A 23,311-nucleotide genomic window follows, 5' to 3' on the forward strand; every position below is an offset into this window, starting at 1 on the left:
AAAGGGGAAGGCTAGCCTATTGAAATTTATGTCCTGAGTTTAAGAATCCAAAATACCTTCGATCAATTGCAATACACAAGCCCCTACCCCGTCTCCTATGCCGAAGACGAAAACATTAATCATATAGCCACCAATACATATTCCACTTCTTGGAACAAAATGGGCTTTATGTGGGTACTGGTTAGCGATGAAATTGGTATATATTATTTTCTGGCATCAGAAGCTGTGAACACTTTCAATGCTAAATTTCAATGTAATCGAAGAAATTGAAAGTATGGCTACTCTAATCTTGTCACAATGTAAAGATCATAGCGCAAGGAAGAAAGCTGATATTCATCATTGACCGCAGTATCTGAATTTGACTCTTAGTGTATTAATTACACTGAGCATTTGTATAATGTTTTGTGTTAATGTTAATGATACACAGTATTATGCAAGTTGGTGTAGTGTAGATGTGTGGGTGCAATAAGCCAAATGTTGATAGTGAAAAATGTGAGACATCTCTGGTTTTCGAACAAGACACATTGTTGGTGCGCGATTTGTTAGATGTAATGCATCGAAGACTACTAATGAATAAGATATATAGAGTCAACATTCTCCATTGTAAAGAATGGTACATATAACTGATGGCACGACATCGTTATACAGATATAATAGTGACCAGATACCAGCCTAGAAGAGGATTGCTATACAGATCTGCAAAGCTAATGACAAACAGTTAACTCCAGAACTCAACAAGCATTTGAAACGATCTGTTTCTATAATAAAAGTACAAAAACACAATCTAAATATTCGTTGTAAAGTTCTAATTTCGAAACTTTAAATACAACTTCTAGTGCGGTAGCGCTCCAAAGATGATTCCCAAAACAAAGAACACGAACAAGTAATATGGAAGAGTAATATTTTCCAATGACTTTTTATTGACTTCGAAAACATGCAGAGTTTAAGTAAAGAAGTCACCCAGTTAAGAGTACGATTTGGGTTGCTTAATTTCTAATTTTAATTGTTGCAATTTGAATGTGCTCCGATAGTTGAGTTATCACTTTGAAAGCACAAATTACTACTAGCGTTTGTGTGGTCATTTTATAAACTGAAAAAAAAATATCTGTAATTTAAATTACCAAATATCAATGTTAAATCCTTTACCCTTCATATTGTAAGTTGATATATACAGTATTTCCTTAGATTAAATTACAAAATTTTCTCTCTCTCTCTCTTTTTTTTACAAATTCACAATAAATTTATAATAAAATATTATGCTTTTATTGAAAAAAAAAATGCAATTTTACACTAATTCATACTAGTAATTTTACTTCATAGGTTTAAAATGATTTATATAGAGGCTTGGCAAACAGATTGTCACTATTTGTTTGTAAATTTACATATGATTTTTTTTTACAGTGTATATTGTAGAATGTGTATTTGTAATGCATATGTATTTCACTAACAACAACACAGTCTTACAAGATAACAATCGACGGATGAATTACAAGTAGTTTGAGGAACATTAGGATGTAATTACCTTGAAATACTTATCATCGCATGGGGTGAAGCGATTCACTGGTAGAGTACTCACTTCTGGCGGGTGAAGCCTCTGGTTCGATCGCAGCATCCGCCAAGTGAGTTTGTTATGGGCAAAGACAGTATGCATGGGTTTTATCGGTTTTCTCCTGTTTTCCCCTATCAGCATTACATTCCTCATCAAAAATCAGTCTGAAATGATGTGTGCATGCCTATCTTCCAATTTAAAAAAATAAAGAAATAAAGTGATATTCAAAATGACGAACTTCAACATGGTGGTTTTTCCGGTCACGTGTATTTGTTAGGTTCCCTCACGCCACTCATCATCTATTGCCAATATGGACCTCTAGCCCAACAGACATTTCTGTTACATGAATATCGCCTGACTTTTGGCTCATCCTATATATATATGTGTGTGTGTGTGTGTGTGTGTGTGTTTGTGTATGTGTGCTTAAGTAGTTAAAGCTTATTTTTGAGAAAATATTTAATGATTGTTTTGGTGGAGAAGTTAATTACCTCTGTTTCATTTTTTTTTTTTTTTTTTGTTATCATTTTGGGTAAGCTGCGAAAATGTACTCCTTCTAATCTTCATTTTTCGTACCTGTCTTGGAGAACCATCATTAATCTTAAAAAGTAAAAAAGTCATATAACTTTTCCCATGATTCAAGATTTTTAGTTTAGTCTGGGAAATTTTTGTTTTGCTTTCCAGTTGATGCTTCCTAGAAATGAGTGTTTTCTTTTTTGTTCACATTAAAGCTGCAAGACACACACATACACACACACAAAAAAAAATGTTGTTCCGAGCAGAAAATTGCATTAGCAACTGGAAAGGATTTATTTGTAAATAATTTTATGTAAGTATCATGGTAGTGATGCACAAGATCATTGCAGTTACACACAAAAATGAGAAGTTTATTTTGACATTGATGTTGTTTTTGTCTACACAACAACAAGGATAAAACTACAGGTAAAATATTCGTTTATTATTAACAGTTTCTTACAGATAAACCTATGAAAAACATATTCTAATTCATTTTTTTCTACCAAGATTTTAGAACAACGTTTGCAATTATCAGAAATGTATAAGGTTGGTCTAAATAAATATAGTTGCGGGTGGTAATTCCTTATATGCAATTTGTTATTCATTTTATATTCAAGCTTTATGTCTAACCAGTGAACGGTACTGAATATTACTAACTGCCGAGCATGGGTTCGATCCGAGCTCGCGCCAATTCAGATTTGTGGTGGATAAACACCGTGTGCGTGTGTTTGTTCGGGTTCTCCCGTTTCCACTCGCTTTCTTCGTTCCATCATTTCATTCATTTCTCCATCACCGTCTCCTTTAGCCTAGCCAGCATACCCGTGGGACGTAAAATTTAAAGATTTTATTTCATTTCACTCCAATTACTAGATCTAATAAAATTCTCAATGGAACGGTATTTACCATCCGTGACTTTTAATGTTAATTTTTAGGTGATAAGTGTTAACTTTTAAGTGTCTATTGTTAATTTCTCCAAAAAATGATTTGAAAATTCTATTCATAAGAGGATTGTAAATTGTCTTTGCTGAAGTTCTTACTAATAATTTTCAAACTTCTGTAAAACTGAAATTTCTGCAGATAATTATTCAACTGTAACTGATATTTCCCCTTCAGTATTTTTGTCCTGATTAACTAAATATATTCTATTATGCAAGACGTGAATTTGTGTTATGGAGTTTCTCCAATTTTTCTATATGATTTTCAGATAAATATACCTCCTACATATGAAAAAAAAGTTTAATTTGTCGTCGTCTGTTGATACGTTACTTCCAAAAGTGGGCTTTTTATACCGAAACTCTATTTTTGAAATATCTTCAGATTGTGATGTACGATTTAGTGGTTTATGCAAACGTATGCGAACTATTTTGAATATATCAAATTGCAGTGGTGTTGAGAAGTTTGCTTAACACAATACCTAATTCAATTTCGATAATATACCGTAAATACGCGCGTAATTCTCGCCCTCGCATAATTTTCGCATCCCAATTTTGAAGGGCATTTTCTGTATATTTTATTTTCCTCGCGTAATTTGCGCATGCGAGGACTTGACAGTGATTTGTAAGATAAGAAACCACACGACTTCATAATCAATTTTTTAATGTTATTTTTCTACAAATTTAGAATTAGTTGTTTGTTGTCAATTCTTGCTACAAAGAAAATGTGTACCGGTATTTTCGTGTTATTTTGACTGGGGAAAAATTAGATGATGTTCACTGATGTGGCTAATTTTTTTCCTCGCATAATTTACGAACCCTTGTTTCAAAACAACTTTTTCCTCTAAAAAAAAGTGCGAAAATTACGCGAGTAAATACGGTATATTAACTATAATATATATTTTGTCTGCACATTTCACTATACCAGTAGCAATGACATAGCATATTCTAAAATAACTGAAATGCTCGTTCTTAGCACGGAGGGAATAGGTTTAGGGGAAAGATTCGAATCCTCTTTTTTTCCTTCCAACATTTATTTAAATAAATATGTAATGATCAAACTACAAAATATACTTTACTTTTGGCATAACTATTGAAACACTCTGTCCTCGCTGAATGCGTCTTTAATCAAATTGGGTTTTTATAGAAAAAAAAGCTTTAAGTGGGTACCAACTATCTTCTAAATGCATTTTCAAACTGGTTAGGTGTTTTCCCGAATCGCAAAACTATCAATTCGACACAAATCTAAGTCATATTTGACATTTTATTTTTTATCTTTCCGATACGCCCTCTGCAAATAGAGATCGATTTAGACTTAAACGGCGTTGAGAGCATCATTTTTCGTTTCAACGACCCCAAAAATTATGGATTCGACACTAATATCGTCTACTGTCAATTATTTTTACATGTCATAGTTTTACCCCACCCAGGGAGCTAATGGGGGCAGAACTTGAACTTAAATTACATCAGGAGTATCGTTCTTTACCTGAGTGAGCCGTAAATTATGGATTTTACACTAATACCGGCCGATTTCTATAATTTTTATGTCTGCCCTTCCACTCCCACCTATGAGTATTCAGGGGATCCCCCCATGGAGCTGAACTCTGACTTAAACGACATCATGAAAGCCACCAATTACCTTAGCGACGCTGAAAACTAATGATTCGGCACAAATATCAGTCGTTCTTGATACGTTTACATGTGACCATTTCACCCCGTGTGCCAACGAGGGCTTAAATTGGACTTAATTGGCATCGAATATCAATATTCACATGAGCGTACCATTCACATCTATATGTATGTAGGTTCCAACGTAACCCTAGAATGTCTGCAGAAGCTTTAACTAAACTTATTACACTATATATATATATATATATATATATATATATATATATATATATATATATATATATATATATATATATATATATATATACGTGTGTGTGTGTGATATAATATGTGTTTGTCATTAAAAAGCAATAGAAATGAAATAAATATGTTTTTGAAAACACGATTTACATAAAAGAATAGTTCTAAAATTACGAGGAAAACAAATCGTACTGAAAAGTAAAAATGAATAAGTGTAAAAAAAAAAAAAAGACAATGCTTCAAAAATAGGATTATGCATGAGGAAAAAAATAGAGCATGGAGAGTGCTATCATACATTTATATTATCAAGTCATTGTAAATAATTCATTATATATTGTGAATTGATGTGCGAGTGATTCTCATGCTTTTAGTTTTTAGTTATGCATGAATATTTTTTTTTCAAAAAGTAGTTCCATTGTGGAAACATTTTTTTTTTACATTTTAATACGATTTTTTCGCTTTTTATTTTAGTGCGATTTTTTTTTAATTTGAGGAAATAAACTAATTTGTATCTAACAAGGACGCGTGACGATGAAAAGCAGAAGGAAATCAATGAAATTTTCAGTGTACTATCTTTGCATTTCTATAACCAACCTATGCGGTTTCCAATGTATCCACATGGAGTATTTTAGCAAGCGCTGAATCTACTGTGGTGTCAATAAATAGAATTTGTACTTTACAACCCACGGAGTAGACTTATCTCTTTGTGGCAATTTCAATATAACGAGTACATTTCAGACTGTTAATTGTTTAGTTCATATTCTAGCCAAATTTTGATCTGATCAAATTTTCTTTATTTTATTTTCGTAAAAATTGTAAAATTGTAAAGTAAAGACCTGTAGCTATGCAGTTGTAATATTTACAATTCTTTACCCCAGAGCTTGAAACGACAGGATAGAAAATGAATTGCTATCAAAGTGCAGCATTTTCGCAATTAATATAATTTACAAAGAAAGCAATTATTGCATTTCGAAAGATAAATTAGGTGTTTTATTTCCATATATGTATACTATAAAAGCTCGAAATGCGCATGACACCTTCGACGTTATATTTACTACCAATCTTCAATAATGTAGTGTCTGGTCTATAATGGGTTATGGGTTCTCACTAATGTATTTACTTATTGAAACTAAATATGATTGCAAACCAATTGAATGTATTATTATTGAAATTGTTGTGTGCATTATTAGTATATCAAAGGTGGCATCTAAAGGATAGGGCTTTCGAGGGGAGATAATTCATAATTATGTGAGATCAAAAGGGTACCCTTCTGTCACGGAGCCAAGCGATATTGTGCTGTAGTTTTCTTGTAAAAAAATATCAATTCGTTAATAAACTATGATCATAGATGGTTAGCATTTTGAGACGTGTTTTACGTTTACATTGCAATTCTATGATTTTTTGTGTTACGTAATATTGCGGACATTATATATATATAACCGAAGTGAGCTGAATATATAAAGAACCTACTGAGGCATTTAGTTTCCTTGTACCTTGATTACTGTCTAAACCGACGTGATGTTCCATTTAAAATTTAAGTAAACAATGAAACACTCTTTTGCTGTAAAGAAACAACGATAAATTCTTATTTTGTGAAATGTTGAATCGAAGAAAAGGAAAAAAAGGGAATAGAAACAAATAAAGGTGTCCGTGCTGGGAGATAAATGGGCTTAAATTTACACGGAAATGCATGCACAAGTTCACCACGCGATGTTGCGGTCGATTGGAATTGGGCACGTACTTCAACAATGAAATATGTAGGTCCAGGAGAAGAGAGAGGGATGACGCCGAAATTCTGTGAGTCGCCATATGGTTCTTGGATGGCAAAATCCTAGTGAAGGTTCATTCGCAGAATGACCAATGTGGGATACTTGTAGCCATATGTGGACTCTGGGAGAATGATGAGATGATTATTGAATAGAGTCGAGTTTATCACTCACGAGTCTGAAAAGTGTGTGATTATTTCTTCTTTAGTTCAGACAGACGTTTTTTTGTTCTTTTTTTTTTTAAAAAAAAGGCGTTTTCATTGAGTATGATATATACAATGTGTGTGTGTTTAAGTTATTGGTTTCCAAACGCCCTGCAACTTTTTTTTTTTTTTTTTTTTTTTTTTGTTAATTAGAATTGGACATTAAATGTGACGGTTGCATTAAGCTACTTAACTATCAACATTCAAATTGTTTATCATGTGTAATTAACTTATTTAGAATTGGTTCGTTTTCTTGCAGGTAATGTAGCAGATGTCCAAAGTAGCACTAATTGAGTATTTTTCTTCCTTTTTTCCCCTTTAGATATTAACTTCAGCCTAACGTACGCATTCCGGAAAAAAGGTATGTACATTTCTATGTTCTTACTTCCTTTGGTGAATGCATTCATTTTTTTTTTCACTTCTAAGTAAAGTATTAAAACTTGATTCTTCATGAATTCAGTGTTATGCGATTTATTAAAGATTTTTTTTTTTTTTTTTTTTTTTTACGAAATGTATAGAAGAGATAATTATGACCCGTACCAATATATATAGTATATATTAGTATGTTCAAAATTCTATTGCAGATCGTTACGGAGTATGTTCCGGGCCTCTACTTCTTATTTCGGACTACGATACGAGAGAAGAGAGTCTGGTAAAACTAAAAAAAAAAAAAAGTCATCGAGTTTCATACGTCAGAGACCCTGGCAGAAGGTGTTAAAGGCGTGCAAAATGAGTTGTTGAACATGGTGTTTAATCACATATTTACAATGTAAAACATTAATTAAGGGTTTCTGGAGTAAAAGTCAAGAGCTGGGATCAGATGATATAAGAGGTCATTTTATTTTATTTGGCGCCCAATCCATCGTCAGAGGGTATCATGTTGAGTCATTTAAGAACCCTATACAGTAGTACAGAGGGTTTCCATCTTGTTGCTAGCAATAAAATAAACTCACATATTCATTTATTTGGGAGGAAAACGCGACATATAGCATTTCAAAAAACAAGGATGTTCAAAGCGGTATCGATGAATATTGCTCCAATAGGATAGATATCCCATATGTCACACCACGCTACACCTTTGAAACAATCTCGTTGGAATCATCCGCTCAGAAATGATTGTGGTTACCCAGTACCTACTATTCTGAAGTTAACCTCCTCACTGACATAAAACAAGCAAACAAGAAAATAGTAAAATCATGTCTTCAAAAAAGTTCTGTTAACTGTCCGCTGACAACTTTCAAATGACAATAAATACGTAAAATTTCATTGCATAAATAGATTTAAGGAGTGTATTTTACAATGACTCCCTTTCGATATATAGCACATGACCACGATCAAATATAGTGAATTTCAAGATGGTGGCCGTAAACCAGAAGTATTCTCAAATATGGTACTGTTATTATGAAGTCAAAATGATTATTGTCTCATCCGTTTCAAATACAAAAGAGTGTCCTGTGTCATTGAACTTTTAATTCACCCTGTGGAAATAATTAGTACAACATGAAACCTATTGTCCATGTAGAGTTTAGTTGGAATGAGCCTGGGGATTTCTCAATTTGTCAAATTGCATTTTATGTATAAAGTAGACCTGAAGAAATCAGAAGAGTTCTTCTCATTTGATAAACATCTAAGAATGTAATTCGGTGCTTTATGTAGAAAGGTACGGATTTCTGTAGTTTATTTTATTTTATTTTTGATACTGGAAATAAGATTGTTTATAAAACAAAATGCAGCCATACGCTATTAAATTGAAAGGTTGAAATTTTGAGATGTTCTGATACGATCAAAAGTGCCATCAAAGGTTCATAGAGGCGCTGCAACCACAGCAAAATGTTTTCCCTTGCTAAGGCTTTCAAGTAATGTTTTTTTTTTTTTTTTTTTTTTTTTTTTTTTAATCTTACCACCATTCATATTTAGGATACCTGAATTGTATCTGCCTACCCCCTTCCGCATAGTGGCACTCCTGATCTAAATAAATTAGAATCAAATGTCAGCCCCTCAAAGTAATAGAATACAAAGTTTTCATGAAGTGAACAAAAAAAGCTATTTCTGATATAGGAGTAAACTCTGTTTCATGGAATACTTTATGTGTATTTCAAACTTGAATAAATAAGATATTTCTCTCAAGTGAAAGTGTTTGCTAATTTGAATACCCATTTTAAAGATATTTCCAAGCTTATCCCGTTAGTGGAACGTTTGAGAAAGTGTTGGGAATGAATAAATCTTTGGGTGGGAACAAAACTAGAATAGTTACTCTCTATCCTCAGTTGTTGACGAAAATTCAAAGAAACATGGTGTAATATTTGAAGAAATGTATTAACAGCGAGTAATCTCCTAGAAACAATAATCACTACAGTGTTGCTTTGGGCCATCACAGAGTGAATATAATTGAAATAACAATTAACTAATTAACTCTATTGTGGCTATATAATTAGCGTACAATCCTTTGAAGTGGGAGAGCTGGGTTCGATTCGCAAGTGGGAGCTCATGTCATTCGAATCCCTCGTTAAGATATAGACCCACTTCTCATATAACCTCGCTGCTGAAAGGCACGCTAAACTAAAAAATCAAATCAACGTAGAAAGATTGGACGATTTGAAATTAGTTTTGGAATATTAGAAGGGAGTTTAAATATTTCCTTAAATCTATCCTCGTGCGAAGCACAGGCATTTCAGCTAGTATATATATATATATATATATATATATATATATATATATATATATATATATATAGATAGATAGATAGATAGATAGATATAGATATATATAGATAGATAGATAGATGCCGACAATCATAATATGTATTTGCTAGGAAAATATCTAATTAATCAATGTGGTTAATTCAATCCCCTGCAAGATCATAGGTTACGAATTATGAATATTGCAGAAATGAATTGATTTACCTTTTGGTGATACTTATATACACACTCTAATTATTTGTATGGAATTACGGTCCAGAGAACCATGCATTTTTTTTGTTTTGTTTTCTTTATTTTAAATATTAATATATGAATTTCATTGGATTTTCTATATTACTTCCAACAGATTTAATTGGTAGTATATAATTGATTGGATGCTACCCTAGCACTTCCAAGCTTACTTTTGTAGCGATTTGCTTTATTCTAACTGAAAATAACTGACAGTTCTGTTTACAAGTGCAATGAATATAATGTTTCCATAGTTAGTAAATATGTATACACAAATAAGTTTCTTCTTTGTCCCTTTATTAGGGAAATTAACTAGGTGTGGTAGGCAGGTCCAAATACTTACCTTTTTTTTTTCCCACTAGCACTGTCTGTTTATTCATTACCTTACAAAATGAAATAACATATTGAATTATAACTATTCCATGAGTTAGCTGGAAAGTCTCAAAGTTCATTGCCACAGAAACACAATACTTCCAGTATGACAAAGACCTTGTTCTATTTCTCATAAGAACTGAAGTTTTTTTTTTCCTTTTTAATGGCTCAAAACTAGAAGTTCTCATACTGCCGTCTTCTCTTCAACAATTCTGCCTCTCCATCGCTCCTCACGAAACTGTGATATGAACGTTTTTTCACATTTGACGCTACGGAGACGACTCCTACCAACTTGACCTTAAAGCTCGCCGTGCATATACTACAGCCCTTGCCAGCTGACATGAGTAATTTTTATGATATGTAACATTTACTAATGGGGTGATACTTTTTTGAGTGAATATTGAAACCAGAAGGAGTAATAGATACAGAACATGTTCTAGGAACACTTAGTTGATTACAGAAAATTGTTTCTCGCTATCTATTACTGCTTTTACTATAATGGTTAACGTTAAAACCTGGAGTGATTGATTTCTGCAACTTCAGGTTTGAATAGAGTGTTCAGAGATAATATGATACCCATTCTTAGAAGCTAATTCAGTTCCGAAAACCGTTTCACGCTATATCTGATCGTTTTTACTGTAGCCTATATAGATCCATATTTAAATCGGAAGTTGTAGTTTTTTGTTACTTCTGGTATCAGCAAACAATAAATGATATAGATAAAATGCATTTTTAGGACGTTTAAAAGATAATAATAAGAAACCACTTCTTGCTATGCAATGCCGGTGTTTCTCTATACTAATCAACGAAAAAAAAAAAACGTTAGAAACCTGAAACTACCACATCCGTTAGAGGGATCACCTCCATCATCAAACTAGATTCTTAGCTTTTACAGTCTCTACATCCTGGCCAGAATACATAACAATTCATCAAATATTTCTTGAGATTTTGTTTGTAATTTTGGTAGACATATTTAACTCATGATTTTCTTGTGAAAATTGAAATGAGTTACTATAGTTTCAAATTTATTCACGAAAATATTAAATGCATTTAGACGTTTCAAGGATATAATAACCTAACCTGTGTAACGTGCGCTAAGTAATGGCGATCCAATACCGAAACGTCACTGGCCGAGGAAGAATGAATACCCCCCCCCTCCATAAATAATTGTCTGGCAGAAATTATTCTAGAATTGCATAGAACAATTGATCCTTTCGAAATAGTTATATATACATAAAGATCTAAATCGAACATCACAACCTATGGATTACTCTAATATTATACAACGATTAAAAGGTGAAATGATTAAGCTATGTTCTAAATAATGCGATTTTAATTACAATTTCTCTCAAATTTATAACGAACGACAACAGTATAACGGTTTCCAAAAAATCGAGTAATTTAACAAATTATCCTATTTAAATTCCATAGACATAAGAGCAATCTCCTAATATGATTGATATTTCGAGCATTTAACTAATTGATCTTTGCGAGGCAAGCTCTATCAGAGGCAAGTTCAATCATGAAAGCCAGGATTATAATATGTATACAGTCTATTGGAAACCTATTTAACCACCAATTTCAAGAATAATACATATAATTTTACAAAAAACAAACAAACAAAAAAAAAAACTCACCAAATACAATTCTGAACTGGTATCATACCACAATATTAATTTTCCCTTCTCTTGTTTCGCGAACAATTGCTTTAAGATAAATATTATATCCAAAATTATATATTCACATTTCACTAAACTCGTTATTACAGATTTTTCTTCCGACCAGTTTGATTTCAGCTTCACAATTGAAGCTTATAACTCGTGACGTAAATTTCGAATAGATATAGTTCTGTAGATTGTCACAACAGCGCTATAGTCGGCCTATCTCCCCGACGCCTTGTGAGGTGCTAGGTGGCCAGAGCCGAAGCTACTGTTTACCTAAAGACACCAACACAATATAAAAATAAATGTTGAAGGAGAGTGGCTGGGAATATTTAATTACCAGAAGTATTTACATAAAATGCAAATATCACAAAAATATAAGAAGTTATTTATTCCCTCTTGGAGATCAGGTTCTCTCCTGTAAGGGCCGCCACTCTCTTATGAAGTCGGTAGAGCAAAAAATATGTATTTCTGTAGAACAGCAGATCTCAGGGCACTCTGCATAACAACCATGCTCAAGGATGCTATAATAGTGAGTCAGTTATGAGTTTCAAATAGGTTAAAAAAAAAAAAATCTATGCTTTAAATTTTTACAGGTAGCAGCCTGTATTTGATCTCACTATTTCATGGCTGTTATTATGTTCCTTTGGGCGGAATTCTCTCTGAGCCCCATACAGAGAGATGGTCAACATACACAAACAAGGGGAAAATGTCTCCTTGAATCACACTCCTGAAACAAAGATATCATTAGTGCAGGTACTCACCCTACAGCAATTGAATAAACAGTTGTTCTGGTATGAGCTGACAGATTTTATTCCCACATAGGAAATAGGCATCTCACACATGGTAGATGAGATGATATCACACTTTATACACTAAATACTTATCACCTTTGTAGTGCACTATCACATAAACACGTTACTTATAGATTTGATACACTTGATATTGTATCACACTAAAAAAAATAAAATGAATGAGAATTGATGTAGGCTGAACTGAAACCTGAAAGGTCTGACTGACCTTTAAAATAAATAATAAAAAAAAAAACTTTTATAGAAATATTTACAGAATTATTTATCTCCTCATAATTTTTAGTTTCTCGTCTCTAACAGTTTTGAGGAGAGATGTATTTCACTGTCGAAGAAACATATTTCACTATATTGTGGGCTAACACCACAAATAGAAGATAAACATAAACAAGATTTTTTTATATTGGTGATGCACTGTTCAAGCTTCACTTGACGTACACAAGTTCTGAAATTGATTTAACACAGTGTCCTCCTAGATGCTCATTCCACTACACGAAAATGTTCTGGTAGAAGATATGGTACGCTGAAATTCAAGCCTTCTATGAAAGAATGTTTAGTAGATCCAATTTAAAAAGCAAGCAAATTAATTACTTGCAGCCTTGTGCAAAAAATGTCCAAGGACAGGCACGGTGTAATGGCTTTACCGGCCTTGGTTATATATCTCAAATTGAGATATGTACGATATATTCTTCTCCCATATTTTGCGACCTGGGTTGTCCCATGTAAACAATGGGAGATGCAGATGAGCTTCAAATTATGTGAGCTCTACTGAGTGACTGTAGCACTCAGAGCAATGGACGAATATTAAATTAATAACTTCAAAATTTAATCTTCTATTGTCACTGAATAATATAAGCACAACTGACGTATCACTTAAAATATGTGTAAGTAACACACTGTTTGTCACTGGACTATTTCATGTTTTTGAAGAAATTTTGTACAACTCACTCGCGATACAGTTGTTCACAGGACAAATCCCGGGGAACCGAAACAATTGTTCTCACCGTGTCCTGGGTCTCGAACTCTGTATGGGAAGTCAGGTGACTTCCTACAACACCGCAAACTATCTCTTGTTACTTCACGAGTCTAGCTTCAACTACCCCGTTCTCCAAGGAAAACGAGTATATCTTTCTGGCAAAACACAGGAAACGAAGAAACTCGCTTCTTCCAGCACCCTTTGACAAAAGGTTCATGCCTTGCGGCGAATATTGCGGGTGGTCTCCTGTGTCAATGCCCTTCTTCAGCCACCATTCGTATCCAACTTCACCTTTCTTGGCTGATACGTGCTGCCCCTCCTCCTGATAGCGGCCAGCACGGAAGTTTTTGCTTACAGCAGAAACTATGACAGATTTCCGCCTACTTTTGTTTTCCTTTGCTAGTTACAAACAAATAAAGTATAGAAACATATGACATTATACATTAAAATAAAGTTAAACATACAAAGAATACATATTTATACAATTTATTGACTGTCATCTCTCTCAGAAGCAGCGGTACACCCAATTTCTGTGGCCGTCGTTCAAACCGTCTGCTAACTAATGCAGCCATGCTTGCTTGGAGAGAGATTGAAGGAAACATCTTTGTTAATTATTTATTTTCACAAATACAAGATCTAAGTGTCTTGTTCGATAAGGGAAACACGTTGTTAAAATTAACAGAATTTTATACGGTCTTTCCAAGAACGAGTATAGCTTAGTACGTAAATATTAATAATAAACACAGAAAATAAGTCAAATTAAAGTATACATTTTCAAATTGGTGTTGCATGGTGGGAACCAAGCAAGAGGCTCGCTAGCCAGGTTACTGGTTTTTGGTGAACAGGGGGGGAGGAAGTGACGCTGACGCTAGGTACATTTGAAATCACACCTATAGAAACCAAAATTTTCGCATGTAGAAGCGAAAAACTTTATGGCATTTTAAACAATACGAACTCCGTGTTTCAACACACTGTATCAAACCCAGTGTAAATTCACCAAAGGAAGACTATAGGCTACTTCCTGGGTATACAATACTTATTTAGTTTCTATTCTGGGTATTTCTTTCCGTGGTGAGTTGAGAGAGACCTCCCATCCTGTAGTATCGGCGACAGTAAGTCGAAAAAAAAAAACTTTTCTCAGCTCTAACTCTCTTCCAAACGTTCAGAAAAATCAAGTATGATTCTTATAGAATCTGCTCATTTCCTTTTTAATTAATCTTCCATCTCTGCTTTATATTCATTATCTTCCATCATCCCCTGTAAGTTATGTATTATGCAACAATGAAGTAATTATATGCAACCCATTAATACACTATATAAGGCCTATAAATGGAATAAACACAGTGAAATAAATACAATATAATACAATATTGTATTAATATTTACGTACTATGCTAGGTGTTTCACACTTCATTACTAATAATATCAATTAAATATGCACTGAATATGCTAATGTTAAACAAATAATTATTCCACAAAATATCATATTTACATATACATATGCAAATGTGCCCCTCATCTGCATTTCGATATGCAGATGATGTAGAAGGGCATCGGCCCTCTACATAAATTTCCCCCCTATGATTCTAGGTGCTGTACTTTCTAGTACAGGACGTAGATCATACGGAGGGCACATTTTTGTTCCTGAAACATTAGAGTTACAATACATCCAAGAAAAAAAAATCAATGTTACATACACAATAACATAATAAATGCAAATCAATAATCAAAAGCTAAATAAGAGAATTCAGTGTTCCCTGAATTACATGAACATCAAAAACCATAGGATCCCAATACATACACTTACACTAATACACTGAAATATACACAACACTAACACTATATACACTAGTTGTCACTTCCGGTATTTGATGCTTATATGTGTGATCTGTGTCTTCTCTATGTACCAGTACCACTTTGATCCTCCTCTTCTCTAGAGATGTATGGTTTCAATAGAAACGCATTCCTTGTCATCTTCGCTTCTTTAGTCGCTGGATCCCCTAGTGTGTACATGTTACGACCAGTGGCGGCGACAATCTGCCATGGTCCGGAGTACAAGAGCAAGAGCTTCTTCGATACACCTGCTAGAGCATCCGACTTGGGGAAGACTCTAGTTAGAACAAGATCACCCACTTTGTACTCTACAGTACGGTGTGACTTGTCAAAATTGCGTTTCCGTGCAGCAGCATTCCTTTTATGGTTCTTTCTAGCAATTTCTAAATAGTACTGCACGTCATGGCGCTTATCCACTTCTGGGATTTCAAACAGCCTTGCTATGTCTCTTGACATAGACTGCCCAAAGTGACACTCAAAGGCTGACACGCCAGTGGTCAGGTGTTTGGCAGAATTTAAGCATTTCTCTATCTTTTCCAAGTATTTGGGCCACAATCTTTGGTTATCATGGCACAATTTACGTAGCAAACGTACTGTAGCCTTGACAGCTACTTCTGCCATTTCTCCTTGCGGATAATATGGCGTCGAAGTGATGTGCCTGATACCAAGATCTGCTAATTCTGTCTTCCAGCGGGTAGACTGGAAAGGTGACCCTCTGTCTGTTAAGACTAGTTCCACACTAGGGTTAACTTTCAGATACTCTTTCAGTTTCCTTATGGCAGTGGTAGTGTTTGCCTTTCTGCATGCGTACAATCCTATTAGTTTGGAGAAAGCATCATAAAATACTAGTACGTAATGGACTCCCCCAATTCCTTTGGTTAGAGGCCCTAACCAGTCAGCACAGACCAAATAGCCTGGCTTCTCAACTACCACGGGATTCAGTGGTCCCGGACGATAACATTGGGGGGGTTGCTTTTCTGACATAGTTCGCAGGAAGCACAATAACGCCTCACACTTGCCCTCATCTTTGGCCATACGAAAAACTCTGATAGAAGTGGTAGTAGTTTACTGGCCGACATGTGCCCTCGATCTGTATGGTAATAATCGAGCAGTGGAACTACTAACACTTCTGGGATGCAAATTCGGACTCCTTCCCGGTCACGCTTGCATAAGCGCCCGTTCAATACTTCAAAACGGTGACAAGCACCATTCACCTTTGGTGAGTCCGTATTCTCTTCGACGTCTTTCTTGATCTTGCTGTAGACAGGATCTGAAGACTGCATCTCCGGTAGTATGGCTATCATCTTCCTCAACTCACATGGGATTTCCGTCAGGATGGACATCAGCGACTCCTGGAGGATAGGCTTCCGTGCAACACTGAGGTCTTCTTCTGTGTGAGGAGGGTACCTAGAGTGATAATCACTCAGATTCTCATTGGACTTGACAAACTGGAATTCGAAATTGAAATTTGAGAGCAACATCGCCCAACGGGTGATGCGCTGGTTTGTAAGTCTACAATAGAGAATAAACTTAAGAGCAAGGTGGTCACTGCGTACTATGAATTTAGTACCAACTAAGTACTGTTTAAACTTAACAACGCCATCTATGAGTCCATAAAATTCCTTCTCCGTTATTGAATAGTTGCGTTGTGCGGCATTGAACACACGTGATGTAAAAGCAATGACACGGATGTCATCATTGTCATCACGCTGGTACAAAAGAGAAGAACACGCGATATCACACGCATCACATTCGAGAATCAGTTGCTTGTCAGGCAGGACGGTTTTCAGAACGACTTCCTCCTGGAAGATCTGCTTAATCCTGTCCATCGCTGCCTGGTGTACTGGTTCCCATTTGAATCTAACATTCTTCTTTAGCAGTTGGAACAACGGATGGAGAACTTCCGAGTACTTCCTACTAAAGCAACGATAGTACTGGCAGTAGCCAATGAAGGAACGCAGTTCCTTGACGTTCCGTGGTGTCCTAAAATCTAACACCGCCTTCACTTTCGCCGGATCTTTGCCGATACCGGATTGCGAAAGATGGAAACCAAGTATGTTCAGTGATTTTCTCGCAAAATTGCACTTTTTCAGCCTGAGAGTTAGGCCGCCCGCAGTGAGTAAACCCAACACTCGGTCAAGGTGTACCAAGTGATCTTCGAAGCTCCTGTCGGCTAGAATTAAATCATCAACATAAGCGCCGCAGTACTCTCTAGCCTCTGATCCAATTAGCATATCTAACGCTCTTACGAAAGAAGCAAGGCTCTGTTTTGTCCCAAACGGAAGTTTTTGAAAAACATATGAAATGCCTTCATGTAGGAACCCAAGATACTTCTGGTCACTTTCTTTCACCTTAATTTGTAAAAACATCTCGGTTGCATCCACGCAGCTGAACCAAGAGTTGTCACAAATATCTTGGAGAACAGATAGGGGTGGCATGGGTCTGTCAGAGAGATCCCCTGAAATTTTGGCCAGAGCTCTTCCATCTATACACACACGAATGCGTCCGTCGCTCTTTGGCGTCACTACCAGAGGGTTTATAAAAGCTGTCGGCATCTTCTTGATCACACCCCAGGCCTCCCAACGCGAAATTTCATTCGATACCAAATTCCTGAATTTCTTTGGGTAAGGATACAATTTAGTTTTTATGGGACGTTCGTCCGTTACTCCAACCTCGTGCTCGTAGTTAGTTATGCAACCTGGCTTGATATCAAAAAGCGCCTGGTGCTTTAAAAGAACGGCTTTCAAACTCTCTCTTTGTGAGGCTGAGAGATCTGAGTAGTTCGCAACAAAATCTTCTATATCTGAATGGGAGGCACGTGTGTTCACTTTAAGCCACTCTTCTGGTGGGAATACATGAACTACCATTTCTTGGGCACTTGGGAATCTACCATCATCCAAGTTCGGGGCACGAGCAGCCTTTTCTCTGCAGGTCTTATGCTCATTCTGTGCGCTAACCCGTATGGCCTTCCGTCCTTCATATGACGGGGAAAAATTACACTCAAAATTATCTAACTCCTCAATGAAACTATATGGTTTCTCGCACTCACCATTCAATTCTAAACATCGAACTACTAAATCCTCAGTCTCGCAATCTACAGATCTAAATTTGACTTCTACATCATGAGGATGTTTGAGATGTAGAAGGCCAGTATCATAATCTAACACGGCACGAGATTCTGTAAAGAAGTTGGAACCTAAAATCAAAGATCTGTTCAGACCTGAAACAATGATGCCTAATGTATGAAATTCCTTCCCATGTATCTGAATGACTAACAGCGTCTGGCCTATGATCGTCGCTGATTTACTTCCGAAAGCAGACGTAACCCGTATATTCTTAGCACTCAAAAATGCGGGTGTGGGGTGGCTATTTGAGACGGAGTCCCAAATTTCTTTCGATATAGCTGAGCAAGTTGCTCCTGTATCTAATAAAGAATTAACTTCCTTTCCAAACAAAAGTACATTAATCTCTGGTAGTGAGATTACGTTATTACTGGGTAGTTCTTCATTACTTGAATCGAATAAATTCTTAAAAATGCCATTGGCCTCTTCATATACAGCCCTATCTAAATCAATGTGTTCTCCTGTCCTACTTAACAAGGTTAACTTATTTTTGAACGTGCCTTCACTGAAATGCTTCTTTGCTATTATTTCTGAACAAAAATTACAGTTTTCTTCTTCCTTTTCTACTACATTTTCAAAAATCTCTTTCACTGCGGTTTCACATGATTCTTCGTATAAATGAATATTTTCTACATTTTCTTCTAAATTACGCACATACTTGGAATTTTTATTTGTCAACTCAGATGTACTCGTGTTCTCCATTGTCATCCTAACGTTGTCCCAAGTACATGCGGACAATCCTCATTCTCTGGGAGCAGACGAAGAGGATTGGTTACTCCTGTTCATGTTTTGATTCTGACTGGTAGGAGGAGGCGCCCGGTCATAATGTTCCAGCAGTTGGATCTCCTCGTCCGCATGACGGAAGGAATTTCCCTGAGGTCTATCCGTGTGGCGCGTTCCTCCCCTCCTACCACGGGCTCCACGAATGTTGTTGTTGTTGTGAGAGGAGTGGGAGTTCCCCCCACGTGACCAGCCAGACGACCCACTTCCACTGCTCGGCTGGCGAGGTGGGGATCGCTGGTGGTTGTTATTATTCGTGTTTTGATGTCTCTTTCTCTGGTAAGGACGCTGGTTTTCTCTCGCTCTATTTTGTTTACGAGCAGCGTGCTTCCCACTGTGGCCAGAGGGGTTATTGTCCTCGTTTTCCATGCTCACTTGGAGCATGTTGACCCCTTTCCTCTGGTTTCCCTGGAAGAACTGGTCGCGATTCGTCATCGACGACTGCAGTTCCTGTACAAGATTTAACAGTTCTGCTATTGTTTTCGGGCGAGAAGAGACTATCGCCCTAAACAGCCAGTTCGGGAAATGACGCGGAAGTACCTTCAATAATGTAGCGTCAGACATCCTTGGCTCTAGTATACTGTTCTTATGTAACAGATCTAGCAGATATTCTGCGGGGGATTTGTGTATACGGTTGTCGAAGTGGGAGGTGAGAATCGTTGCCCTTAGGTTCGCCAGCCTCTCTTCACTAAGGTAACACTGTCTGAAGTTATGCACAAAATCTTCGTAGGTGTTAATTTTGTTTCGGTTAACTTGAAACCATTGGTAGCAAGTATTCCGGATCGCTCGCGGTATGAAGCTGAGCCTCATCTCGTCCGGTACTCCAGTGACCTCAAAGTACCGGTCGAGATCTTGGAGAAAGTTATATGTTTCGGTCTCAGATTCGTTCCCAGAATACACAGGTAAGGTAACATCCCTGTGTATTAGTCCAAAGGCTGTTGCGAGATGTTGTCTCGTCTCATGATTGCATGAGCGAGACGTCGACGGGACAGGTTCTGTCTCGCGGGAAGTAGCGAGGTTCCCAGGTTGAGAACCAGGCAGATCGCGACTCGAGACATTGTTCGGAGATGGTGGTCTTTCTTGTGTGCTGGAGACAGAGATGTTAGCGAGTCTCCCCTCTATCACTTCACTGGTCTCCTTCTGAATTGAGCTCTTCCACTCCTCCATTTTCTTCTCGAGCTGTGCACACACGTCTTGAACGGTCTCTTGCATCTGTTGGATGCTACCGTTGCATTCCGACCTGATCTCATCGAGTGGCGTTTCCTGCTCTAGTTCCCCCCGGATCCTTGCTAGTTGGGAAGTGAAATTCACTTCCACTCGCCTGACCTGATTATTCAGAGTAAGAGTGGTCTGTTCTACACGAGACGAGACCTGTCTAACACTCTCAGCAAGTTCGGTGTAATTCTCATCTAACTGTCTGGCTAAGCTAGAAGCATTCTCTTGAACTTCGTCAATCCTGCTAGAAGTTTCGGTTACACGCGTAGACAGTTCTTCTCTGGCCTGATGTATTTCCCCCCTAAGCTCTGCAGTTGTGAGCTCCAGACGCTCCGTCAGCTGACGCTCACTTTGCTCCAGTCTTGAACTCACAGCCTCCATCTGGAGTTCCAGACGAGCATTACTGGACTCAACCGCCTGTTCTAGTCTCAGATAACTTGTCTCTAACGTGCAATTACTTTCCTCGATCTTCTTTTCTAGCTTTTCCAGACCCTTTGAACTTTCTACTAACTTCAAATTTAAATCCTCCTTTAAACTTCGATTATTTTCTTCTTGTCTTCTTGTACTTTCCTCTAATTTGGAGTTCAAATCTTCCCGTATACTTTTACTATTCTCATCTAATTTTGCTTCTAACCTTTTTTCTAATTTCCGCTGACCTTCCAAAAGCTCACTAAACATGGCCGCAATATTCAAATTACTCATGTTTACCATAGCACTACTTATGTTACCGGCTGGGCTAACACATCGTTCTGTAATATCCGTGGTTACCTCCCTTTCCTCCCGCAATGGTACTTCCGGATCCCTACTGGGAACTGGCGGAACGGTATCCACCGCATCAGCGTCTCCCAACAACGCTGACGGGACGCTCGCTAGCGCTCTGCGCGTCATTTACACTATTTTCTTCAGAGAGCTCCCCAGCTCTCTGTGCGAACTCTTCAAATACGAACTCGTTATCCATATTTCTTTCTCTTCGAGCCTGTGCTCGCGTTACAACCATTAAAAAAACAACAAACGGGCTTACAAGATTTCTTCCCCCCAAAGTTCTAAACAAAACTGAATTCTCTAATTCACAGTAATGTTAAACAAAAATCAAAATCACAAATAAATTTCAAACACAAGACACCTACGTTCTTGGAAATTTTCGGGAAGAGAAAACAAAACATATACCGAAATTTAAACCAACTGTATGTTGACCATTGAGCATATAGAACCATACTCTCATGCCCTTAACGCTGATGGCGCCACAAATTAGTGTGGCGCAAATGCGTGAAGTATCGTGCCCTGCAGCTGGGTAGCCACTTATTATTGTGAGGTGCTAGGTGGCCAGAGCCGAAGCTACTGTTTACCTAAAGACACCAACACAATATAAAAAAAAATGTTGAAGGAGAGTGGCTGGGAATATTTAATTACCAGAAGTATTTACATAAAATGCAAATATCACAAAAATATAAGAAGTTATTTATTCCCTCTTGGAGATCAGGTTCTCTCCTGTAAGGGCCGCCACTCTCTTATGAAGTCGGTAGAGCAAAAAATATGTATTTCTGTAGAACAGCAGATCTCAGGGCACTCTGCATAACAACCATGCTCAAGGATGCTATAATAGTGAGTCAGTTATGAGTTTCAAATAGGTTAAAAAAAAATCTATGCTTTAAATTTTTACAGGTAGCAGCCTGTATTTGATCTCACTATTTCATGGCTGTTATTATGTTCCTTTGGGCGGAATTCTCTCTGAGCCCCATACAGAGAGATGGTCAACATACACAAACAAGGGGAAAATGTCTCCTTGAATCACACTCCTGAAACAAAGATATCATTAGTGCAGGTACTCACCCTACAGCAATTGAATAAACAGTTGTTCTGGTATGAGCTGACAGATTTTATTCCCACATAGGAAATAGGCATCTCACACATGGTAGATGAGATGATATCACACTTTATACACTAAATACTTATCACCTTTGTAGTGCACTATCACATAAACACGTTACTTATAGATTTGATACACTTGATATTGTATCACACTAAAAAAAATAAAATGAATGAGAATTGATGTAGGCTGAACTGAAACCTGAAAGGTCTGACTGACCTTTAAAATAAAAAAAATAAAAAAAAAACTTTTATAGAAATATTTACAGAATTATTTATCTCCTCATAATTTTTAGTTTCTCGTCTCTAACAGTTTTGAGGAGAGATGTATTTCACTGTCGAAGAAACATATTTCACTATATTGTGGGCTAACACCACAAATAGAAGATAAACATAAACAAGATTTTTTTATATTGGTGATGCACTGTTCAAGCTTCACTTGACGTACACAAGTTCTGAAATTGATTTAACCACAGTGTCCTCCTAGATGCTCATTCCACTACACGAAAATGTTCTGGTAGAAGATATGGTACGCTGAAATTCAAGCCTTCTATGAAAGAATGTTTAGTAGATCCAATTTAAAAAGCAAGCAAATTAATTACTTGCAGCCTTGTGCAAAAAATGTCCAAGGACAGGCACGGTGTAATGGCTTTACCGGCCTTGGTTATATATCTCAAATTGAGATATGTACGATATATTCTTCTCCCATATTTTGCGACCTGGGTTGTCCCATGTAAACAATGGGAGATGCAGATGAGCTTCAAATTATGTGAGCTCTACTGAGTGACTGTAGCACTCAGAGCAATGGACGAATATTAAATTAATAACTTCAAAATTTAATCTTCTATTGTCACTGAATAATATAAGCACAACTGACGTATCACTTAAAATATGTGTAAGTAACACACTGTTTGTCAC

At 36.5% G+C, this 23,311-nt stretch overlaps 1 protein-coding gene across 5 annotated transcripts in view; it reads left to right on the top strand.

The window, feature by feature from the left end:
* Positions 1 to 23,311, top strand: part of LOC145688072 (cell adhesion molecule Dscam1-like) — a 1,774,182-nt gene that overhangs the window by 225,189 nt on the left and 1,525,682 nt on the right. For all 5 annotated transcript variants that reach the window (XR_014131839.1, XR_014131838.1, XM_081761792.1 and 2 more), the window contains exon 3: positions 7,155 to 7,193. The gene's annotated coding sequence lies outside the window, so the exon portion shown is untranslated. The remainder of the gene's footprint in view (positions 1 to 7,154; positions 7,194 to 23,311) is intronic.

This window comes from Thermobia domestica, chromosome 6 (genome assembly GCF_964235325.1).
Source record: "Thermobia domestica chromosome 6, izTheDome1.hap1.1, whole genome shotgun sequence".
Taxonomy (NCBI): domain Eukaryota; kingdom Metazoa; phylum Arthropoda; class Insecta; order Zygentoma; family Lepismatidae; genus Thermobia; species Thermobia domestica.